General features: G+C 43.8%; 1 protein-coding gene across 13 annotated transcripts in view; it reads left to right on the top strand.

Moving 5' to 3' along the window:
* Window positions 1–24,644, top strand: part of PITPNM2 (phosphatidylinositol transfer protein membrane associated 2) — a 136,845-nt gene that overhangs the window by 4,918 nt on the left and 107,283 nt on the right. For 12 of the 13 annotated variants that reach the window (XR_010073157.1, XR_010073154.1, XR_010073156.1 and 9 more), the window contains exon 2: window positions 11,342–11,441. The gene's annotated coding sequence lies outside the window, so the exon portion shown is untranslated. Of the gene's footprint in view, window positions 1–813; window positions 832–11,341; window positions 11,442–24,644 lie in introns of those variants that run through there. The other variant, XM_063351094.1, reaches the window with a different exon arrangement.

Genomic DNA, 24,644 nt, shown 5'->3' with positions numbered 1-24,644 from the left:
TAAAACCTGCCCTGGAGAGCCTGGGCACATCTGAGGAGATCCCAGCAAAGGAGGTGCTGGCTTTGCAATGAAAGGCCATCCAGGAGGGGAAACTTTGTGTCCCTCACTGAGAGGGAAAACCCACTCCTGCGTGTGGGGTTCCATGTGCAAGGGACAGATGGTCACAAGGGTAGAATTATCTTGGGTTTGGAGCTTAACGCAGCCCAGGTCAATGAACGGCACGGAAAGCTACAGCCAAGTCGTCAGCCCTGGCAGGGTGCTCTCGAGTTGAGGAGTGAAGGTGTCGGGGTCATTGCTCCTGCGTCCTCCTGGCCGCTGCCTGGCGGGAGGGCACATACCAGCACTCTGACTCCGCAGCCGCAGTGCCACCGAGGGCAGGAACGGAAAGCAAACACCTCGGCTGATTAAGAAGTGCGCTGGGCAGAATGCAGCTGTCCGGGTAGGAGCGCGGGCACCCTCAGCAGCGGCTCAGTCTTCCAACAACTGTCATAGCAAAGGCTGATCTTCGGCTTCTCCTTACAGAGCTAGTGCTTGAGGACTCCAAATTAGATTTTTTTTTTTTTTCTTCTGACTTTGAAACAGCCTCTGGAAAACCTTGCTCAGACAGACTTGAAGAGCTACACCATCCCAAAATCTGCGTCCTCGTGGACCTCAGGTTTTTTTCACAAAAAAACCCCATCCCTGAGCAGTGAGTATCTTGGATAGCAAGGACTCTGCACAGCTTTTACAGTCCTGACTTTGTTGTGTTTGGACAGCTGAGATTGGTGAGTGCTGTGACGTTCTAAGCAGGAACCTTAACACTCTCCTCTGCAGGAAAGCAGTTGAGCTTAGGTAAGTTGGAAAGACTCCCTCGATGAGACGAGGAAAAGAGATTTGCCACTCATTCTTTTCATCCTTTTCTGTTTCTTTAAACAGCTCGGTCTCCTATCAGAGATCAGATACTGGGATTTCTACTCGGGGGTTTTCCACCAGTTTCTATACTCTCGTCATGGGTGGGGGGAGCAGAGGTCCGGACAATCCAGTAAATGAAACAAGATAGTTTGCTACGAGCTGGGAAGGCACCTCAGATTCTTGCAGTATAACTGGGAGGACTTGGGAAAGATAATAGTGAATGAACAGCTGAAAGTTCCGTAATTCGTCATTGCAGCGGCAATTCTTGTAATGGACGGGGAAGTTAACTCCGATTTGTTTGGATTGCTGGCACTTACATAACGATGGCTGAGCTTCGGGACACTAATTCAAGCATATTAGCTGACTTAACCCACAGAGCAATGACCTGAGAGGGCGTTTCTCTTTTAACTTTAACTAATAACTAATTGGGAGGGTGGGAGCATGTAATCACATCAGCAGGTTGAGCTGTTGAGCGCTTTGGCATATCTTGGCGCTTTAGGGGCGAGGCTGTGTTATCTCCCGCTCCAAAGTAGTTTGATATTTGCATGGCTGTTGACTCTGGATGTGTAGTGGGGCCTTAATTCCATTATGTGCTTTAAAAGGTTATGGAAGGATTTCAGGTTTTTATAGTACAGCCGTGGCAAACTGCAGTTCAGCTTCTGCTGTGTCTTGTATGGGTTACTCGTAAGGAGTCCGGATCGGGATTTGGTGGATCGTTCTGGGGCTTTTTTTCAGTCGATTTGGGTTGGAGTCAGAGTTATTGCTGCGTAGGGAGCCCTGCCATTTCTTAGGAGGTAAAAAATAACGTGCCGCCATCAGCCACTAGTTGTTTGGAATGAAGAGCAAAACAATTTTATGTAGGTATTTCTATATAGACATGGTGCAATTATGTTTTATATACATCAGAAGACAATTCAGTGGGAATAACTTAACTTGTGATTGTAACTTGTTTCAAGATCAATACAATAACTTAAATAACCTCCTCCTAAAGGTAGAAACGCTGCAGAATAATTTTCTCTGTGTGGGTGGCTTACCTATTTTAATGCTACTCTTTTTTTTTTTTTTTTTTTTTTTTTAAAGAAGGAAATAGACATTTTATATTTATCATATCAGATGAAATCGAAATCTAAATATTTACATCTTTTTGCTGGATCTGAGGTTGAGCACCAGTTGTAGGCGTTGCCAAGCTGTTTAGTTGTCTCCTTCACTGAGTAGGTTGATTTTCTTCGGGGTGGTGGAGAGATGGAGCCTCATATTTCTGTCTATTATCTTCTAGCCGGTGTCTGCAGCTGGAAATACTTCCCTCTGTGGGCTTGGTGACCTGGCGTTACATTCAGAGGGTGTTCTAGCCTAAACATGCTGAAAGCTAAACATGTGTTATCTCCAGCAGAATGCAGAGTTAACTGCAAACTGTGAAACCGGAGGGGGAGTTCAGGATACGAGTATGTAAATAACTCAGAGATATTTTGTGAAAAAGAACAGAAGGGGGAGGAAGGCCTCTCGCTTGCTTCTTCTCTGCTATCCTCATCTCCTCGGTAGCACTCTCCGGGGCTGACTTTCAGCGCTCTTTACAAGAAGCGGCGGAGGATTGCTTCTGTTTTAAACAAGGGTAAACCAGGAGCAGAAGTCTGAGATGTTGCAGGTCACAACCCAGGAGGAGAGACAGTAAAAATCCCAGAGCTTTCTGCCTCCAGTTTTGCTCTGTCTTCCAGTCCAACACTCAGTTTTCCTGGGCTGTACTAGCGAGGTGGCTTGTCTTGTAAGGAACCTTGTTTCCAGGTGGGCTGTTATTTTTTGGGCAGGGCTAGCATGGTGCTCTTTGGCCTCTGATCCACCAAAGCAAGCTGGCGGACAAGAGCAGATAGCTTGTCTGTTTTCCCTCTCTCCCTTGTTTTTAAGCATCGTTTATCCAGGCTCTTGAGACCCATTATTTGTCTAACCTGTATCTGGATTGTAAAACGTTGTTCCAAGCTTTAACTTCAACAGATGGTAAACATCTTCCAGCAAATATCCTCAAAAACGTGTTTAGCATGGGCACCATGCGTCCTTTTTCTGCTTTGGGACCACAGAATAATTTTTAATGTTCTCTTTTGCTTACATTTAATGCCTATAAATAGGCTTTTCAAAAAGGCACATTTATCTAACACACTACCTCTGTGAGAGGGAAGAGCATATTTGGGCAAGCCTACTTGAAGGATTAACCTTTTTAGTACAGCTTCTGTGTGTTGCTCTGGCGTCCCAGTTTTGATCTATCGTTTTGTTTAGAAGAGCAAGAGCTGGTTTGACTTGCCTTGCTGAGGGTGTGCACTTCGATATCTCCGTTTGACGCTCTGCTCAGAGAAATAGCGGAATTGGAAATGCAGCATCACCGTGTCGGGGTAGGGAGGGAAAAGACTCTGGATAGTAGAACTTTTCAGTGTTATAGAGTCTTATAAACTGGCTTCTAACAGCAATAGCTGCTTATGCAAAGCTGTAAGGAAAACTGCTCCCTACATTTCATAGGTGCTTCTCCTTCCGTGCCTGGCTTTCAGTGGACTTTGTTAGGTCAAGAGCCAGATTTACTGGACCATGTCTGCAGAAATACCTGGGCTGTCTAGGCGGAGAGGATGTAGGGCAAAGAGCCTTTGCCTGCCCTCCTCCTGTCTTTCTTCTTCATCTGGTTGCCCCAGGCTTGACATAGAGGGAGGAGTTCGTTGTCTAATGGAGCATCTGTATTATCAAAGGTAGATATGTTAGAACACTTTTTTCTTTCCCCCCTGCTGTCTCTTCTGTTGTCTCTATGTCATTTTGCTGACAGAAATTGTGTTTTATTCCTTGTTATCAAAGTAGAACTGAAAAAAGAGGTAAGAACGTTTTTGTCATGATGATCATTACGAAAAATCATCAGCTAAACCGTGTTGAGAGACTCTGCATTTAAACCAGGAATAAAAACAGTATGATTTGTCTTTTAGACCTCCCATTGTTCCTAAATCAAGTTTATGGCAGCAGTAGCTAGGAGAGTTAGCTTCTGATTATAAACAGGTTTGGAGACACCAAAAAAGCCCCCCTTGAAATCAGTTTGACAACTGTTTGAGAACCACCTTTTTAATATTCTTATTGAGTATTCTGCAGAGGTCTCTTGCAGCAAACTTGTAGATCTTGTAGATATCGGTCTTTCCCGCATATTTTATTTAACTTGCCGTTCAACTTTCTAGAAGAATACATCTAGACAAGCTTTTCAAAGATTTTTAAAAATTTATTTTTATGTGGAAACCTGGGATCAGCTAGGCAAGAGTAAACTGCAACGGCTTGTGCTGTGCTGGGGTGCTCAGAGTGCCTTTGCTTTTGTTTGTGTTTTCTTGAGGTTAAATCCCTGTTTCTTGCCGCAGTTTCTTGCTGTGACACCCTGGTGGGTATCTCGGGACCTGCGGAGTGGCAGAGGCTGCAGCCAGGCGAGGCGTACCCAGCCTGCTGCAGGTGATGGCCCGGGTGAGCTGGGCGAGTGCACAGACCCAGTCGGGGGAAGACGAGGGAGACTAATTACTAATTGGTGCTTGTTTAAGCTTTATCCTTGCAGTCTGTATGGCAGCAGCTGGCCTCAACTGCCTGGCTTGGATAACTCGAGCAGTTACTAAAGGCAGTATAAACACAGGCACGCACGACAGAGCCCAGGGGCTTAGCATTGCAGTTATCAGAAGGTATTCCATCTGGAGGTGGGAAAAACAGCCCTTACAGGGTTTCTTTATCTCGAGGCTGGCAACGAGTGCGGAGTGAGTGACATATTTCCATTTGACTCATCTGTTGTCAAAATGGTGACACCCTTGAGTCACATTAAAAACGAGACCTTGTAGCTGAATTGGCACATCATTCTGGTAAGCACGGAGCAGGTGTTTGTCTTTTTTTTTTTTTTTGTTTTTGTCCTCGTTAAGAAAATTATTTTTTTCCCCTCCCTGAGATGGGATGAAATTGATTAATGCTATGGCTAATGTTCTGGGTTAAAAATAACAGGAGAACCTGATTCAAGGGGAATGTTGGATGTTAGCTGTAAAGATGTTCAAATAACCTGCTTTACAACTATTTAAAGCCCTAAAAATAATAAAAAAAAAATTAGTGCCCAGTAGCCAGATGGTTGGAAAAGAACACCCCACGATCAATGAGGCAATATGTAAATATTTTCAATCATTACCACAGTACTGCTGTGTTGACATTGAAATTCAAAGTGCTATTCCACGGGACTCCTCATTGATCAGCAGATGAGCTCTGATAAACCCGAGGATAAAAGCACAATACTGAGCATTATTATGGATTGTGGGTTTTGTTGACAAGGACAGGCTTCCATCAAGGTCTACGAAGGGATTTCAAACCCTCTTTAAGCATGTTACTGAGATGCTGTGTTTCTTCCCTGGCTGTCAAGTACAGATTAAATGGTGTATTATTTCTTGGCTGCTTTATTTAAGGTGAAATACTGCATAGTTGACTAATTTTTTTTGTGCTAATTGCCACATTTATATGGGAAAGGGCAAGGTGGAAGCTGATGCAGAGTTCTCTGCTTGAAATATACCCAGCTAGAAATGACTGGAAAGTAATATAAATCAAATGGTTGAATTAAAATAAATTTTTGAAAAAAAGGTCCTCCTAAAAGCAGGCTGTAGAGACCCTGTCTGGCTGATTCACTTAGAAATCTTCACAGGGGTGATAGCATTCTCATGCATAAAACATGAAGTGCCTTTACCATACACAGGTGCCGAACCCACCAAGAGGCTTTTTCTTGTTTTTCCCCTCCTCCCCCACTTTTGTGCTCCTGGGAAAAGAATGTCGTAGGTTATACTTCTCTCAGAGGGGAGTTTGAAACTTGGCTCTAAACAGAGGCGGAGGAAAGCTGCTTTTTAAGATCTGAATTGTAACTGCCCATCTCAAAACAATACCACGCCAGCGTGGAGCAGGTGCTGCTGTTTGCAATTCCTGGGCTCCCACCGTGGAGGCAGGTCATCCTCTGTCCGGGAAGGTGAGGTGTTCTGGAGGACACGGGGAACAGGTTGCCACTGTTGATGTGTGATTTCAAATGTGAACTTTGCCCTCTTTACATAGACTGATGTGAGGTTCATAAAAAAATCTTGTAAGGGTGCATAGAGAGCATAGTTGGTGTTTTTTAAATGCACTTTTCTTGCAGCTTAATCAGAGGAATGGGTTGTAGCACTTCACATCCCAGTCTCCCATTTCAGATAAGGGAATAATGACTTTTAAGAAAGGCGGGAGAGGGCTTTGCAAATGAAAAGCTCGTTATACAGCAACGTCCAGAGCCCAAGCAGCTTTCTGGAAACGTTTTGCTGTTTGCTTTCTCTCCCTTCCCCTTGGGTCTGGCTGCTCGCATTGAGGCCAGGACCCCTGTGCTCCTCAGGGAACGTGACCCCAGAAGCACTTTGAAGGGTCCAGATGCTACAAGCATCAGACAGGGGAAAATGGTCTAGGTGCCTTTCCAAGCCGCTCGTATTTTCTAGTTAACTGCTGCATTTATCTTGCACGTTCATTAATTTCCTGGCGCATCCTGGAGCCTGTTCCTCTGATTACAGAGTTCTTCAGGATTTTGAATTTATTTCTTTCTGGTTTATTGCTTTTTAGTTGCTCACTTCCATCCCCTTAGTATTTTACAGTGACTAACTGATATGGGAACAGAAAACACCTTCTCTGAGGATAAAGGACTCTTGTGACTCCGTGGTCTGAAACTGATGCTTCCAAACCACGGGCATGCAGTGTTTGACCACAGCTGACACTTGTTAGGGCTTAGTATCTAGTAATGCAGATTGTGCAAAAGCAGTAGGCTGAGCTAAAGCAGCTGTGGTGCTCGCTAGGAACAGGTTTGCTAGTTCTTTTATCCCTGCAAGATAGTGCTGTCAGTGTCTCTGCAGAAACAGCACGCGAATCTCACTTTCTCTTGCCTTTGCCCTTGCTCGGCAGGACTCTGATCTCGGGTGTGAGGCCAGGGTGTCCTGGTCTGTGGCTGTCACCAAATGTGTTTGTTCAGGCAGTGGTGAGGTGGGAGCTCTGCCCATCCCACCAGTACAAAGTGTTTTAGTGGTGGCAGTGATGGTACCTCTTAGGAGGAAGGACTGAAAAGTGGAGCACAACACATCAGTTAAGCAGAGAAGCCTTCAGAAGCCAGCAGAAAGCATCTTGTAATTAATTGCCCTCCATGGAAAGGTAAATGCCAGTTCTGTTAGTGTCATGTAGCGTTTTCAACGTTTGTGCTAAAACATTTTCCCTGAAAGCCTTTCGAGGAAGGGAGGCAGTTTGTAATGTTTGTCTTTGCAAATCACCCATAATAAAAATGTTCTTGTAGCTTTTGGGAACTCTTGAATTAACTCACGTTTCTCAGTGTTTTTGTTGGGTTGTTTTTTCCTGGTGGTTTGCTTTGGACAAACATGTCCCTTGTTTAATAATGCCAAAGTCTCCTGCACTTCAGTAGTATAATTTTAAAAGCTAAGCAGTTTTAGCTGTGTATTTGATTACCACTTATCACAAAATGTATCTGAAACACAGAGTTAATTATTATCAATCTAAAAGAGGCTTGAAACTGACATTTTTTAAGTTTAAATTTTGCATCGGTGATCTGTTCTTACACCTAAAAATAAGTAAATTAAGAATAGCATCAGTTAGGGCTCTGCAAATTGCAGTGAGTTTTGAAAGTGATGACTTGGGAATACAGTCAAGGTGAATTGTGTATGATTAGTCCAGAAAACAAGTTTTATAAATATGTCATAATGTCCTAGACTACAGTAATTATCTGTTACTTTCAGTGATTACTGTAGAGAAAATGCTTCTGTTTATTGTTTTCCCAAAGGCAATACTTTCAGTTTCTGTTGTTCAGAAACGTTTTTGCTTTTAATCGCTTTTGATTTCAGTACTGTTAGCAAGTGTGTAGAGAATTTTGTCTTTCTCTTTGGAATAATTGTTTCAGACTTGCTGTCACTGAAAATAAGAAGTTTTGTCATCCTTCCCCAGCCTACAAAAAAGGAAAAAACCCCAACCCCGAAACAAGAAAGAATAAAGCAGGTAGAAAGATTGATTTTTGTTCAATTGAAGAAGTTTTGCGTCTGCGCTTCCAGGTTTGCACAGCTACCCAGTGAGGCGTTCAAGACTGCCCCCACAGTAGGTCAGCCGAACACTGAAACTCTTTCTGGAACTGTGGGTCCAGGCCCCGGCGAATCCTGAGAACTGCGCTCTGCTCTGCCACACCAGTGAAATGGAGCAGGGCTCTGGCCGACTCCATTTTTTTAAAATTTATTTTCTTAGGTGTAGGTTATGTTCCTCTTGGGAGGATGTTGCATACCCATACAGAAAATTATCTAGCTCGTGAAAACAGATAGAGAATGGATATTGACATGCACTTGACGAGGAGTCAGTTGTTGTTTAACATTTAAAAAGTGGTGAGACTCAATCAGGCTAGATGTTTATTGAGTTAAAAACTATGTAGATATAATGAATCCTTTTTAAAAAAGGAAGGTAATGTGAGGATTCTTGTTTACTTGCAGATCAGTGTGGTAGAATGGCTAAAAGGACTAATGAGATACTCGCTTTGCTGGAAAAGCGTTTCAAAGTTCAAATACAAAGCAAGATTAAAATGTTATGTTTAAATATATTTCTATTATACAGATTTGAATAGGTGATTTAAAGAGAAAATCCTGTGGGTTTTAAATCGTCGCATTGTGTATAACAGTAGGGGAAGAAACACTGTAAATTTCCCTTTATGAAGAAAAAAATTGCTTAAAGGATACCTTAGGAATTTAGTGGGTTAATTCTGCCTCAGAGCACACACAAAAATTCGTGACGCAGGTTTATATCTATCAAATATTTTTCTTCAGTTGATTTTAAGATATAATTTTAAAAGTAGTAATGGTTTTCACTGGGAATTTTGTTTTAAGCCTGCAGAGTCCATTTTATTTATGATCTGATCTTGACTGTATTAATATTGGGAACAAAAGTGATACTCAGTAAAATAAAAGAAAACTAAGATTCAGCTTTGTAGCACACTGCAGTCATAGTTGGGTGACACCAAGGAATGGCATCTAGTGAGTACGTAAGACAACTACATCTATGTACACGTGTTGCAAGTACTGAATTGTAGCTCATCCCGGATAGCTGGGTCAGGTTGGCTGTTCAGATTTGGTGCTTTCAACTCAGAGCGTCTGGCAAAGCTGAGCAAACGCCGCAATAGCATTGTGCGGCAGGAGCGTTTCCTCTGTGCGCGTGAGGACGGAGATGTGTGGTGGCTGCTTTGAGACCGCAGTGGAAAGCTGTACGCGAGCCAGACCTAACACATGGGAATCCCTTGCTTTTAAAACTCGGATCAGACTCGTAAACCTTAGGTCTACAGACTGGACCTGTAGTTTCCAGCCCAGACAGATCCACAGATCCACATCTAATAGTTGCATTGCAGGAGGTTTTGAGATGGGTTAAGCAACTTTCTCCCCAACTCTTTCTACTTTTTTTTTTTTTTTTTTTTTTGAAAGCCAGCGCGAAAGCAGAAGTGGCATTTGGGCTCCATGCAACTGGCTCAGCTGTGAATCAGCAAGTGACGTTAATAAGCATTTGTGGACTAAATATATTTTTAAGCTGTCTGGCTGCTTGCTCTTGGTGAGATCTCTGAGATTAGTGGTCCTGAAATGTTACTCACATTTGTTTGCTCTTCCTTCGGGATGAATCTTGACCTGTGCAAGCACTATTATTTTTTTTAAATTGCTGTGCAAGAAGGTACAAGAGTAAAGAGCCGTTATGTTTTTCTTAATTGTTGGTAAGACATAAATCTGTCTGTTAACTGAAGCAGAGTATTGCAGCTAAAGCTATCAATGGGTTTTCCAAGCATTTCAGGTTCTTTGGTGCGGGGAGCAGAGTAGATTGGTGTTTTCGGGTTTTTTGGTGGTTGTTTGGTTTGGTTTGGTTTGGTTTTTTTTGCAAGCCTTTGGGTGTGGCTTGGATCCTGGTCCCAGTCAAGGAGATGCCTTTCTTGTGTGGATGTGGACTGAGATTTGCATGTTCTGGTGCAAAACACAGCTCCTGACACAGGGAAGGACAACTGTGCCCTCCCTGACCTGAAGGGGAAAGGAATGTTTCTGCTGCCGGGGAGTTCAGCGAGTTAAGGCAGCTTTAATCTGTGGGTGGTTTTCAGGAGTGTGTGGGAGCTGCTGAGGCCCCGTTGTCCTCCCCACACGTGTAGCCAAGCTATCTTCTGATCTCAGTCGACTTCCTGAAGCTGTGCTGGCTGCCCGCGGGTCGTTTGAAATGCTCCAGCCGTCCCTTCTCCATCCACCCTGTTAGACCTCACACTACCGAGAGCTGTTGCTCTGTCCTGGCTGTTGCTTGGAGGACAGCAGGGGCTGGCAAACCAAGGATAAGCCAAGAAATTAAAGAAGACCTAAAGGAATGTGAATATACCTGGGGAGGTCTAAGAAGCGAGGGGAGTGATGGCTGAGAGGGGGGCACACATGTGTGTGCCCTGAAGTGCAAGCGAGATGCTTTAAAAGCAGCATTAAAAACAAGTTTCCAGTGGTTGGAGGTAATGATGAGACTCTGCCTGAAGGAATCCCTTAGAAAGGCAATGGGCTGCTTGGCATAAGGAAGCAAACCGCATAAGCTGCTTGGCAGGTAATGGTTACAAGTTCCTTCTGGCCCTCAGCTCTCCTGACAAAAACCAGCCTTGGGGGAAAAGCAGGTAGCTGATGGCTGGAAAATGAAGTGTAAATGGGCTGCCTGGGGTTGACATTTCCCAAGCTGTGTAGGAAGGGAGCTGGATCCGTCCTCCTGGGTGCTGCTGGTTCATCACCCCTCTCTTGGCCATCCCTCGGGCCTGGCCTCACTGTCCTCAGCGGCAGCGGTGGGAGGTGCCTTCTCCTCACCCCTCCTCAGGTGTGGAAGGACTTGTGGGGTTTATAAATGCAGCTCATCTCCAGCCCTGTTTCCACCCTCCAATGTGGGATCCTGCCCAGTCTCTGGGGAGCTGTCTGGAAGAATGCTGTGATGTGATGTTTTTTGTCTGTGATGATGTCCCCTTCATGGAAATAGTTTGACAATGTCTTTAAAAGGGAAATGCTGTCGGGGGAAGTTATGGTACTGTACAGAGAGAGCACATGAAAGTGGTCAGTGCAACGCACGCGTGTGTATTTTTTTTTCTTCTCTCTCTCTTTTTTTTTTTTTTTTTAAATTTCCATGAGTTAAAGATGACGATGACTCATGGCTTGGAACGCACTTTAAATCCCCGAGGTGCTCATTGCCGCCTACTATCACGTATTGAATTTCTGACATACCGGAGGGATGTCTGCAGAGAAACTCTGATGTGCAATTATAAAATGTTGTAGCTTTATGTTGTTTGCATAGGAGCCATTAGCATGGTATAACTGTGAAAATAACGCAGCTTTATTCTTGCTGTTGATTTCCCATGGGCATGGCAGTTAAGCAACTGTGTTTTATCTTTTTGTAGGATGTTGACACATGTGGACCAACAGTGACATCCTTTTTCAGCAATGCCGTCTTTACTCCCTCCTGCATTCAGAAGCATCTAGAGAGATTTTTTGCAGAAGGTAGGTTCTGGCATTTCAGCTGGATGGCTGTTCTTTTTCTTCTATATTAAAGAAAACCATTTAGATGTTACTAGGGAGAATGGTAATGAGTCTGACGGATAGTAGCTCGCTGCTGGTGAGAGAGGGGATTAACCTTAGCTTGGGTTCCACTTGAATAGATGCTGGGGGGAAACGCGACAAAATGGAGTCTGGAAGCATGGCTGTATGAGTTGCCTTTGAGAAGGGCTTGGCAGTCACAGGACGTGGTTGGCTTCAATTGCACAGACATTGTATTAGTAATAAACCTCTTTTTAAAGAAAACTCATGCTCTGCGCCTTTTTCTGCTTAGTCAGCATCCTTGTTTATTTAAAATCTTTAAAGTAAATAAAATTAAAAGGGAGGAAGGCTGCACAGGATATGTGATTAACGTAAATTCTTTGTGTATATTTATATCTTGTGTAGGTCTTTCCCCCCCAAAAAATCTTAATCTTCTTGCATTTTATTTGTGTTGAAATAAACAGTGTGCAGCTTCTGGCACTACCATATGAATTGTTAATTTCTACCTTTTTTTGCCCTCTGAACTTTAAATTTGCTTTATATTGCCAGGAAGGTTGACATGCAGAACTTCCTCAGTAGAGGGTGTAAGGGGGAAGCAAGTACCCTGTGGTGTTTTTTAACAAGTAAATTTTAAGAGATTTTAATGGTTTTTATAAATACATGTACCTGCTGCTCTCTTATGCTGTAACCTTTGGAGTGTTGCGTGTGAGTTCACTGTGTACATGTCCGGCTCTTGCCAAACCTCTTTGTGTGAATTCTAGAAATGTCTATCATTATGTTAAATCTGCCTACAAAATTAGTGTCTGAACAGGAGATTTTCAATAGATGGGGTGTAAGCCTTTAGCCTGACTGTGTAGTTTGGCATCTTCTTACTTTCCTCCAGTACATTCCTCACCATTCAGATTTTTTTGTTTTCCTGTGTCAGAAAGGGTGTTTTTAACTCTTAGCTCCACCAAATGTTTCTCTTTGTGGTGATACTGTGATAGGGCAACTTTGTATTTTGCTGCTGGATGCTAAAACTCAAAAAATTGCTGGTTTTTGCTTTAAGAGCAACAGATTTCTGGGAAGAACAGAGAAAGGATAAATGAGTTTGTATCTGAGACTGTTGACTTACCAGACTGAAATGTGTTTTTAGTTTCTCTGGCTTTATACCTTAGGATTGCAGCAGTTACACTGAAACCACAGCGACACCAGCTCTGTATTAACATGCAAATATTCTTACCAGAAATCCTTGAAAACTAAGGGTGATTTGAATTCCTCAGTTATCTCCTGTTGGGAAATTGGCTCCCAACGAATTCATCGCCAGTTCCCATGTTGGTTCCCTTCCTGAAGCCTCTCTCTTCAGGATTAGCAGAGCCGAGGGCCAGTCCGGGTAGGCTGCTCCCAGTGCCGAGATGCGTCCCTCTGGGATACTGGAGGTCCCTGGGAGAGAGCCCGCCAGCTTCTCTTCTGCCCGCCGCAGCTCTCTGAAGGAGCTGCAGACAGGTCTCTCTGGGAAGAAAAGCTGCTGTCAGCAGCTTTAACAGAGGAGTTTATGCTCGTAGAGGCATTAATTGCCATGTGGATTTGTGCTCCGGTGCCGAGGGGAGAACATCTATGTCCCAAGAGCTTTGCCTCCCTTCCTTTAGGTCACGCACTCCTCCTTTGCTCCCGTGTAGGCTGTTGCAGAGGAGAGTGTATTTCTCTGAATTAGCGGTAACAGCAAAGAAGAAATGCAGTCCTTAGCAATGTTTAGGGTTTGCTGTGCCCGGAGGCTGTGGCTCTGCTCATTTCACTTGCCTGAAGGACTAAACAGGGCTGACGATGCTTGGCAAGAGAGGTGCCCAAGTGGCCATTAATTTCCTGGGCAGGTGAGGGGAAACTGCCTTCAGAATTGTATTCACAGCAGAATGAATCCATGTGGCTTGCGTCACTAGAGAGCTACTAACGTTCGTGGATTGGCAGGTAAGGAATGTAGGGAGAAAAATGGGTTTTAAACCTTGTCAGGGAGCGCAGCGTTCGTGAAAACAAAGAGCTGAATAGCAACGTCCAGGAAAATGCTGTAGGCACTGGATAATTTTTCCCTCTGTTCTGCCAGCATTCCTGTGTAGCCTTTTGTTTTTCCAAACCTGGAGGCTGTGATCTGGACAGAGTGAAAACGATGGGAGGGCGTTCCTCTGCGAGTCATACCTGGGAGTATTTTGCATACAATGATTTCAAAATCTAGGAAAGCATCCTCAATCCCTGGTGCAAGCAGAAAGGCAGAGCGGAATCTAAGGGGCAGGTGTACGTATCGCGAGCTGTGGCGTTCAAAGTGCCTGTGGTGTTCGAAGCGTGGCTGTGGGACCTTGGCAAGAGGCCAGCGGGGGAGGCAGTGTGGCAGGGGGAGATGGAGGATGCTGATGCAGAATGAGGAGGTACCTGCTGCTCTGTCCCTCAGCATCCTCACTTCTAGCTGTCCGGGGGCACTGCACTGCCTTTTTGTGTTTGCACCGGTTCTGTGACTGCAGAAGCCTGGATGAGATGAGGGGTGAGTGTTTCTCGCTGTGAGAAGAGGCAGAGACTGATGTCGGGCAGGAGGCTAATACATAGGAGAGGGGAAAGCAGGTGGAATTACAGGGTGCCTTAGCCTGAGGAGATGTGAGGCAGGCTGGGGGCGGAGGTCTTGCGCACTGGGGAAGCGGTGTCCATGCTTGGTGTGCTTTGTGCACATCACTGTGTGGTGTCCTGTGAAAAGGAAGCACAGGTTTGCTTTGCAATTGGTTCCTTCTAATGCCCCTCCAGCACTCCCTGCCTTGCCTGTAGCACCTGTTTTTGTGCCTGTGCCACACCGTGCTGTGGTTTTTTAGGTACGTTTCTACCCCTGGCTGTGTAATGTGACAAGCTTTTCCCCTTCCAGAGCCTTGTGCCCTTTTATATGGGCACAAATTGTACTGAATCGTACTTTTTCGGTGCCCTGTACTTACCCGGGGACTTACTGTGTGACCTGTTGAATGAGGATTGTACCCCTTGTAAGGGATGAGTTTATGGAAACAGACTGAATGCAGAGAAGTCTATCCTCGTCTTGGATCCTTCATAGACTATACTGCAAAACACTTCACAGTGAGTTAGATCAAGGCGATAAGACTTCAGAGAGCTGGGTGATGTCTGCTTTTGTACTGGCAAGGAGAGGAACCCTGTTTGGCAGCGTAACCGAGCAGTACAATTGTGGCATTGCCCTGTCTCAGTGTGTGAAGGTTGTGGGTTAGTGTGGCACTTGTTACAGTGCTGGGCAGGGAGAAGGGGGAGCTGCTAATAAGTAAGGGAGGGGGAATGGGATCTCATAAAGGCAGGAGGTAGTTACAGGTAAGCTGAGTTAGACCTGGCAGTCTAGCACAAAAATATTTGGAAAGGTACAGAAGGATCCCTTTTCAAAAAAGATGGTCTCCTGTATAGTCTGGCACTATGAAACTTCTAGTGGAAATATGGGTGAGTTTTTTTTTCTTTTGATTGTTTTCCTCCTTTTACAATAGAAACACTAGACACAAGGAGCTGTTTGGACATACATATTTAACTGGGAGGAAAGAGCTGTGACACTGGTGTGGTTGTAACCACAAACTAACTGACAGTTTCCTGCTGCAAGTAACTTTCTATAGATCTAAACCTTGTTCATTTGTGTTTGTCTGCGCTGTTTAAATATCTGAGGAAGATTCCACTGCTTCTAGGCTTTTTGTTTTTGACAAAGACTTTGTTGTAGTAATTTGGGGGATGGTGGCATGAAGAGAGATCATTACAGCACTAATACAAATTCAGGTGAAGTCCGGAAGGTTTCTATATTTTACAGTCTTCTATAAATGTAGAAGTCAAGAAGCAACCCCATTAAATGTGTCAGACTGGTTTTGCAATTACATTTGCATGTATAAAACCCTGTTTATTTCTGAGGAGATAGGATGTAATCACGTGAACCTACCTGTGTATGGCTGAGACCTCTTCATCTGATATTTCCATGGCATCATTACTTGCTTTTAACCCTCCTACCTCCTCCCCATCCTTCTCTCCTGTGATGTGTTAAATATCACGGCTGCAAAAATGAGAGCACGTTTTTCCCTGCTGTTCCCATTCCAGCTGGAAAACTTGTACAGATCCTTCCCTTGTGGTTTGTGATACTGTAAATAAAGGCTTGGGAGGTCACACGTTTTCCATCTCAAGTTATTTTGATTCCAGTGCTGGAACTGGGGGAGGGAGGGGGGAGGGAAATAAATAAAAAAAGCAAAACCCCAAACTGTGCTGGCTTATTGTGGGAAAAAGAACTCATTAATGCTAAGGGAAAACAATTGGAAAAAAGGCCTTTGCAAAGAAGACCTAGTCTTTGACTAAAGCTGAGACTTGGAGAATTGGGGTCAAGTATTTCAAAGGAATCTTCTACTAAGCTTTGAAAGAAAAGTTATATACAAAATGAAGGCCCTGAACTCCAAGCTCCTGTGATCTACTGCTGTTCTTGGACACTTTTGAAAAACTTGCTGTCTAGTTTTAAAGGCATATTGGTGAGTAATTTTACCTGTGTTCATACGAATACAGTTACTCATAGGCTTAAATGTCAGTTAAGTGGACTTTTAAATCTGAAATTGAGAAATTCTGGTTGTAGGTCTTACTGGCTGTGATGCATCTTGTGGTTTGGGTAGCCTGAGTCGAGGGCAGTACCTGGTGGTCTGGGGCACGCTGGGTGGAAAACATGTGTGCACACTCGTTCAGGATAAATGATACTGTTCTGCCTTTGAAAATCATCACAGAATCAGCACGATGCGTTGCGGTTGCTGTTACTGCCGTTGTTCACGACTGGTGTCCTACATCTGGCAGGCTAGGTCTCCTCAGCTGCATCCCTTTCCACATTGGTGTTTGAGGCTTTGAATATTCACAGAAAACACTGCTTAGGTTTAAACTTATATTTCATAATTTTGCTTTTGGTATTTGTATAATCCTGTTCTGGATTTACTAAGAAATGAGCTCAGAACAAGGTCCGTTGGGCTTTACTACTGGGTGGTGGTATGCAGAGTGTGATTAATATTGGCTTACAATGGAGAAACTAACAGTTACTGGCAACTGTGTCTTACTTTTGTTGAGTTTTGAAGAGGCCTTTTCCCAGTAAAGATTTTTTGTTATTTTTTTCATCAAAACAGGATACAAAAACTGAATATAATTTGTCACTACAGAACTCGCGTTGTACCTTGACACTACAGAAGTATTTCTTTTTCCATAAACTGTTATATTTATAAATGTACAGCAGGAACAAAAGAGAAACATTCCACGTCTAGATGTTAATCTCTGCACAGGATAGTCTTTTGATTCAATAACTTTTCTTCCTTGATCTTCTTTTGCATTTTTTTTTTCTTTAATGGGCACATGACATATGGACATAAAAAATAATGGCCCAATTTCACCCCTGCTGTAGCTCATTGACGTCATTAAAGCTACAGCAGGGATGACTTGGCCCAGATTCTTTAAAAATAAGACCTGATGAACAACCCCTCATGGAAAAGCTCTATAGAGAAGGTTGTCCTGAGCATAGCACAGAGCAGGTGCTGTGCACTGTGACATTCAGTAAAATCCCCATTGGTGTCCTTCCTGTGAAATGGAGGTAGGACCCTTCCTGGGGGGTACAGCAAGGCACGTGCTTGCAGGGCTGCTCTTACCATTTCTTAATAGTTTGATGGCAAAGGGGCAGTTAATGAAGTGAGAGAAGGCCACTTAAAGTAGACTGGCTTGGAAGTCGTCAGAGATCTTTTCTCCGCCCGAGGACTGGACTTCCGTGTGGTGAGGCAAAAGGTGGAAACCGTGGTAGAAATGATCTGTGGAAAACACTTGCCTTCAGCAGATTTTTAGGAAGACTGTTTGTATCCATCCGTTTGGTCTTTTTGTACTTTTTCCTCACTGCTGCCCAGTGGTAGTGTTCTCTGCAGCATCGAAGTCTTGTCACCCAAGGATTAGCCATCTGAACAGGGCAGCTCTCCCTCCCCTGCCATACAGGGGCACTCACAGGTTCCAGTATCTCAAGGTAGGTCTAAGCTGCAGCTGCTTTTGCAGGCCATATTGCCCTCTTCATAACTTGGCATAGAAACAGAAATTACAGGGGGTGTAGGTGAAAGAAGACAATGCAAATCATGTCAAAAATAGTAAATTTGACCTTGACTTAAATGCTCGGTCTGAGTTAAGCTGAAATGCACTCTCAGATCTGAACAAACTGCAAACAGAGACAAATGTGAAAAGTTCTCAAGAGCTGTTGACTGCTTTCCATTTACTAAAATAGTGGTAGCGATTCATGGATGGCAGTTCTGAAAATCTTTATGCTAACTTACAACGTGAGTGTTTTGCTCGTAGTTATTTATAACTGCAGGAAGAAACACCCTTTAAAGAGCAGTCAGAACCCCAAAGCTCTATCTCTAGCGGGTAAATGCTTGATCATTGTTTGTAGAGCCAATATTCATTGCCCAGGGTATCTTTAATTTAACTGATTTCTTGGTTCTTGGTGGTAATAACTGTATCTGGCCAAGACAGGTTCTCTTGCAGTGAGTCCAAGAAATCAGATAGTTCTTTTTCTGATGCCAGACTCTTCTGGTCCACTGAATATAACTGCAGGAACACATAGTTCCCAAGAAGGAAAATGCTTACTGTGTTTTTTGGTGACAGCTGAAGCTAACTTAGGGAGGGAAAGATGGAGCAAACAGCACTCTTGTCTGCTTATGAGAGCGTGTTCATTTTAAGGGAATTTAAGTCAGAAAGTTTTTTTTCAGTTGAAAGCCAGAATAGTGTCAAAGTGACATTGACTAGTATAAATAGTGAAGGGAATTAGATCTTTAAAATATATTCAATCTTTTGATTAGTCATCCAAAACTCTGCTGGTAAGACAGGGAAAGAAATCTGGACTTAACCTGATAAATGTCCTTCTAACGGTAGAAAAAGTCAGAAAAACCAATAATTTAATTCATGATATCCAGAGAGACCATGCAGCGACTGACAGCAGACTTCTAAGGAAGAGTATTAATGCTAGTGAAAATAGAAGTGGGGGAAAAGGTAACTGAAAACTGTGCAGCCTTAAGGGCTTTTGGAATTGAAAGGTATTTGATGTAATGCAGATAAGGATGATGTTAGCTTCTTTTTATTGCATAGAATATACCCTTATCTGACGAAACTGTCCTGCTTTGAGATTGTTTTTCCTTGTATTGTCTTCCTTCATCCATTGCAAGTTTTCCTGTGTCATTGTGGGTGGACCTATTTAGGGTCTAATCGTAATTCCACTGAGGCCAAACGCAGAATTTTACAGATTTGAAGAGAACCCACTCCAGGTGGAGCCCCCACCATCTCTCCCCGACCAGACTGATTGTCAGCATGAGTTGAATGTGTGTGCCAGATCCGATAAATGCTTGATTATTGAAGAGAAGGGTTGTGTATCTTTATGACTGACCCATAGCGTTATTTTTCCAGAAGCGAGCTACCTTGTGATGGGTCTTGGTGGGGTACCACGTCCCTGATACAGGAGTGATTAATTTCTGGGGTATATGGTAGGGAGAGCCTTGTCTTAATAATCAAGTGTGGGGGTTTTTTAGGTGACAATACGATTTTCAGGAAGGTGTAAAATTGTTAATGGGCAGTAACATGCTGTTGTGTGTGCACTTACAAAGCACATGCATCCCTCTAAATCATACCTTCCTTTCTGACGGCTGAGCGGAGCGTGCCTCGTGCAGCCGCTGGGGCGGTGCTGGGAAATTACGTGCTGCAGCCAAGTTTTGTTTTCTGTCCTTTAAAACACCAGCGCGTGGATGCGCACGTTGCACACACGTCCCCAGGGTGTACGTAGGTTATCAGTGAGATAACCTCAGCCGAGCCCCCAGCACTAAAAGTGTTTTGCCGGGTGTGGCTGCACGGCTGTGACCGCTTCTGATTGCATCGCAGCTTTACAGCTTCCAGTGGAAACTGTCCAAAACGAACCATTTCTCACTGAGGCAGTAGGTTCTGCTGTACAAGTTTGCATTAATCTCTGTGCAGGGGCTTGCTGGCTGTGAGAGAAAGAGGCACCAGCCGACGTATTGACTGACTCTCCTGTATCCTTTATGAAGAATGATGAGTGGAAGATGAGGAGTGCTCTGAGTATCTAAAGAAAATCCTTCGACTGTGCTATATCTGCATCATCCCGGCAGTTGTGCTTATTAAAAAAAAAAAAAAGGTGGGGGGGATGCAAATACCATATTTGTTCAGATTAGAAAGGAATTTGGGGATGGAGCCTGAGAGAAAAGGGGAACCGTATGGCGCTGAAGGAGAACTTTCAATGTATTTGGTTGGAAATTTTAATCTATTCTGGGTGATTTAATTGTTAAGCTCTAGAGCAATAGGCTCACTTCAGCTCATCACCTACTAAGTGCTTGGGTTACACTGGGTGCTCTTAAGTCCTGTGTAGGCCCACAAGGTTCAGCTACATTCTTAAGAGCTCATGCAGAGTGACAAAGAACGAGGAAAGGGAAAGTTTCTGACAGCCCTATTTGTGTTTATAAAATAACTGTCTAAGAAAATAACCTTGAAATTAATTCGAGCTATTCCCTTGATCAATGACTGTAGTTTGTCTGCTAATTCTTCTGTATATAGCTAGAATGCAATCTACCAATAAAAGTTCTTTTTTCTTTTTCTTCTTTTTTATTATGTTGAGGTTTATTTTGATGGATTATGTTTCTAGGTAACTGTTGAAGGTTATTTCTGGGAAATGCTGCCAGAATGCTTATTAACATGTGACTAGACCCAGGTAGATTCCCTTCTGAAAAATCTGGCTGTTCTGTGCATCCTCAGCGAGGGGCAGTGACTGTGCTGAAGTGTGCGAGTCCTCCCAGTTCCCTGCCCACGCTGGGCCTGGAAATAACTCTGTCAATAGTAGAAATGTCACAGCAGGAATGACTCGCTGGATGTGCCCAATTCCATTTATCTAAATGAGCTGCGATCTTGGATTTAACATGCTGTTTCATAGCTAAGATAAGAGGCACATGAATTAGATTATTGTTGGAAAAAAATAGAGAGGTGGTGATATAAATACTTCTGTGAGAAGTTTAGCACAGCATTAGCAAGTCTTTTTATATTTATGAACAGCAGTGGTCAAAGTAGTATCCTGCAAAAGATGCTTTCCACATGATACTAACTCCTGTCATTAAAAAGGCATGAATCAGATTAAGAAGTGCAGGGCTTTTTTTTATTTGCCTTTGAGTCTTCAGATGTCAGTGCAAGCTTTAATCAGCAGCTGGTGAGAAACTGCTGTGTGAAATGGAAGCGGGGGATGTGGGCAGAGATGCTCCTGAGAGTGGCTTAGGGGCTCCCCAGCACCCAGGAGGTTACTGCCCCACAGGTACTTGCTTCTCAAGGATTATATGAGCACTCTTGTCCCTTTTGTGGCATCGTCAGCAGGACCCAAGGGTGTTCCTGAGGATTGTGGAGCTGAGGAGGTGTTCAGCAGAGGGGCGGTTGCATGGATGGTGGAGGCGGGTGCCCAACTGCACTCCTGCCTACGACTGAGACTCCTGGATAAGAAAGTGCAGCACCTAAGCCCTAGCAGAAATATTACAAGTCTTGTGATAGCAACGGTTGGCAGATAACTATTGACTGTAGGGTCTTTTAGGCAGTTGTTTGATGCCATTCTTTCAGGTGGACTTTTAAAATAGCGCTTTGACTCCTTTCTGGCCATGTCCTCTGCAGGTGGAGCAAACTTTTTGGGCCGTTTCTCTTTTGTTTCAAGTCAGCCTTCTGGTCTGTGCTCTCCATTGCTTTGAGCACTCTGCGGCATTTGCTGGGGGTCAGGGAAGAGGATTTGAGGGAGGTACAGCAGTGACAAACATTAACATCTCAAAGTATTTTACGTGTCTACTTAGTATGCAAAATGTCATCTGTTGTAATTGACTTTGCTGGTTTGTGTCAGAGGCAGTGATGAGCGCTCTCCCGCCCTGTGTTCTGAGGAGAGGGATGCCCAATTTTGGCCTGGTACCCGTGATTTCATTGTGAGGAGCCAGAAGCAGCAGGGTACGGAGGGTGTCCCTTCACAAGGTCGTGGTGGGTAGAGCACTACTGCTCTGCAGAGCTCAACTTCCAATAACCTGGAGGGAAGGGACTGTCCCAGCACTCTGATGGTGCCGGAGGGACTTCTCAGTGCTCACGTCTGGGCCGATGGCTGTTTTCTGCATGTTATGGTCAGGAACAAAGGCATATTCCCTGGACAGGATGGCAGGAAGTTCAGGAGGTGGGACGGCAGGAAGCAGTTGCATGATCCCGTGCTACTTTTGGTAAAAACTACCCTTGCTTTTAGATCTGCGCTTGTTTTGTGTTCGTGAGGATTGTGTTTAATTTCGTGGTGTGTTCAGTGCAGTACCTGCCATCTCTCTGGACAGCTGTAGTCTGTCTTACTGTTATCACCAGGGCTGTTTACTACTGATAAAGGCCAAGCTGAAGAGGACTAGGATCCAGATACTTGGGAACTGGGCAATGCTTTAATTTCGGTTTGTCTCTTGTAACAGACAGAGTTGAGACAGTATGTGGATCTGCTTCCTTGAAGACCTAAAATATGCTTTTATTGACTCCTCGGGCTTTGTGAAATCATGATGGAAGAAATGTAGCTAAACCATTGGGAAAACTTCCCTTCCCCACTTCTTAGTGTTGTCTTCTTAATAGCTGCCTCTTACAAATTGAAGCAGCTCCCTGTGCTGTTCCCTTTCCTTTATTTTAAATATGAGCTAGTCTGTATCATGAATAAATATGTTAACGTAATAGTACAGTTGCTTTAAATCACATGGCTTTACTGTTGCCAAACTCCTGTTGCTGGTAGCTCTGGGAGGTACTCTGCCCAGCAGAGGCCTGTTGATGTGTTCGTGTTGCATCTTCTGTGCTGCAGCCATCTGGCAGTGGCCTTCCTCTCTCAGAAAAGCAGGATTTGGGTAACTTACCTTACACCAGCAGCCTTTCATAATTCTGCCTGCCGTGCTAATTTAAGGGAAAGCAGCAATTCTCTGTCTCCTTTCACGCACGCCATCGTGCGCACTCTGGCTGTGCCACCTACCCGCTTTCCTTGCCTGTGGAGTCTGCCTCTTGCCCTCTACTGTATCCGTAAAAGTGGAGCTTGGGTGACTGCAGGCTGCCCGCCGGTTTTGACAGCCACGAGTGTGAGCAAGTGCCGAGGTGTCGCCTGGGCTATTCTCAACTAACCCTTGAGCTAATGGACGCTGCTTCCTGACGTAAAAGCAGAAGAGGAACTCTGGCCAGGGGCTAAGCTACATCAAGCAGCGCTTTCAGAGCTTAAGCTGATTGCAGATCTCTCATAAATAAATCTTTCTGTATTAATAAATAAATGCTTGCAATAGTTGCTTTATTATGGTGCATGGAAGCTTTCAGAAAGAAAAAATTTCCCGAATGAGCCATTTCTGCAGTCTCTGCTGACTTTTAAAGATTGGTGTCATTAATTGAATTCTGCCTCTTCCATTAGAATGGAGTGTGTGCGCTTCGCTTGCAGTTAGGGTTGATGCATTTGAAAGAGTGTGGGAAGAGATAAAATATTCAGAGCTACTTGCATTGCTTCTGTGGCAGTCGGGCTACTGGGTTGTTTTGGGGAGAGTGGGCAGCCTTTCAACGCGACTGACTTATACTGGGGTCTTCAAGAGTGGGAAGGTTTCCCACCAAAGCTCAGGTAGCAGTTGTTGGTTGGCTGTGGAGACCTGGCTAGGTGTCTGCTGCTGACTCATTCTTCCTGCAGAATTTCTCTTAAAAAGAAAAATACATCATCTACGTGTTGCAAGTGGCCAAATTCTTCTATCTACAGGGAATGATACTTGTTGGAAATCGATCTCACCTAATCCAAAGCATTGCAAATGTAACGATTAAGTGTGGAAATTAAGTAGATCTTGATGGATGGGGAGACAATAGCTTGTTCTTTGACAATAGCTTTGTTTTTTGAACATGATCGTACCAATGTTATATAAATTCTGTGTTGCAGCCCGCCCTTATTAGCCACTGATTAGAGGGTCCTTTGTGAAGTGTTTTCTGTTTCTGATATAATTTAATTAATACGGAACCAGTAAAATTCCTATGGAAACAAAACAGGAGCAAATTTAATACCAGATAAGCGTGTGTTCTGGACTATGAAAGTGAACACAAAACTTAATGGGACCACTAGAAGAACAAACAAATCTACAGAGACATGGTTGTATGCTTCAGCTAAAATGTATGTTTGTGGATATAATTAAACTTTAGTTAATAACATATTGTCCTCAGTCTTGGTGAAGAACTTTATTTGGGCTGTGACTGTGTGTCCAAAGCATTTTTACTAGATTAACTTCTCCGTACAGCATGGTCTAGAGCTTTCAAAGCACTGGCAGGTCCTGGGTGACTGTCTTGCATTTCAGCTCGTTCCTCACATAGCTCGGAGGGCAGGATGAACCCTTTCCTACAGAGGCATCGTGGAGAAATGGGTGACTGTCCCTGTCACTGACCTGCCGTGGGAGGCAGTGGGCGAGCTGGAGAGACAGACTTCAACAGCAATGCGTGAGGAAGGGTGAAGTGTGAAGGTGATGCTTCACGATTCACTTTTTGCATTGCAAATCCTGTTTCGTAAGTAAGCTGCTTCCACCGATGCATTAAATGATTTATTATCTCTCAGAGCTTTTCTTCACCCTGGAAAAAAACAAAAGATGATCAGTGTTTTTTAAAGCTCTGTGCTGAACATTATATGATTAAGATGTAATTTTGAAGTGACGCATTTGGGCATATAATTTTCAAGACCATCTTTGGTTTCGGGGATCATAAATACTAGTTCCAGCTGTAATGAAGTGCTGTGCTACTTACTATGTTCCTATCATCGTGTGTGTCTTTTGTTTAAATTATTAAATCACAGTGGCTATGGCCATAATAATGTGGTTGTTTTATGTCTTGGAACAGGGGAAAATAATTTTATTTAGTTGGAATAATGTAATTGTAACATGCCTCTGGGTTTGAGTTAAAGGGGGAGGTGGTGCAGGTGGCTGGCAAGACAGTGCTGTTCTTTTGATGATTTTCTGCAGCAAATTCCACTGCCGTGGAGTGGCAGCATATTTGTTTTTAACGGAACAACTTGTGAGCAAACACTGGGATGTTTATGATGACAAGGAAAGCACTAGAAAAATAGAGGCCATAAAATCCCACTCGTTAAGGGTAGCAACA

Source organism: Chroicocephalus ridibundus, chromosome 13, assembly GCF_963924245.1.
Source record: "Chroicocephalus ridibundus chromosome 13, bChrRid1.1, whole genome shotgun sequence".
Classification (NCBI taxonomy): Eukaryota; Metazoa; Chordata; class Aves; order Charadriiformes; family Laridae; genus Chroicocephalus; species Chroicocephalus ridibundus.
The sequence above is the reverse complement of the archived record's forward strand: the minus strand, read 5'-3'. Positions and strand labels throughout refer to the sequence as shown.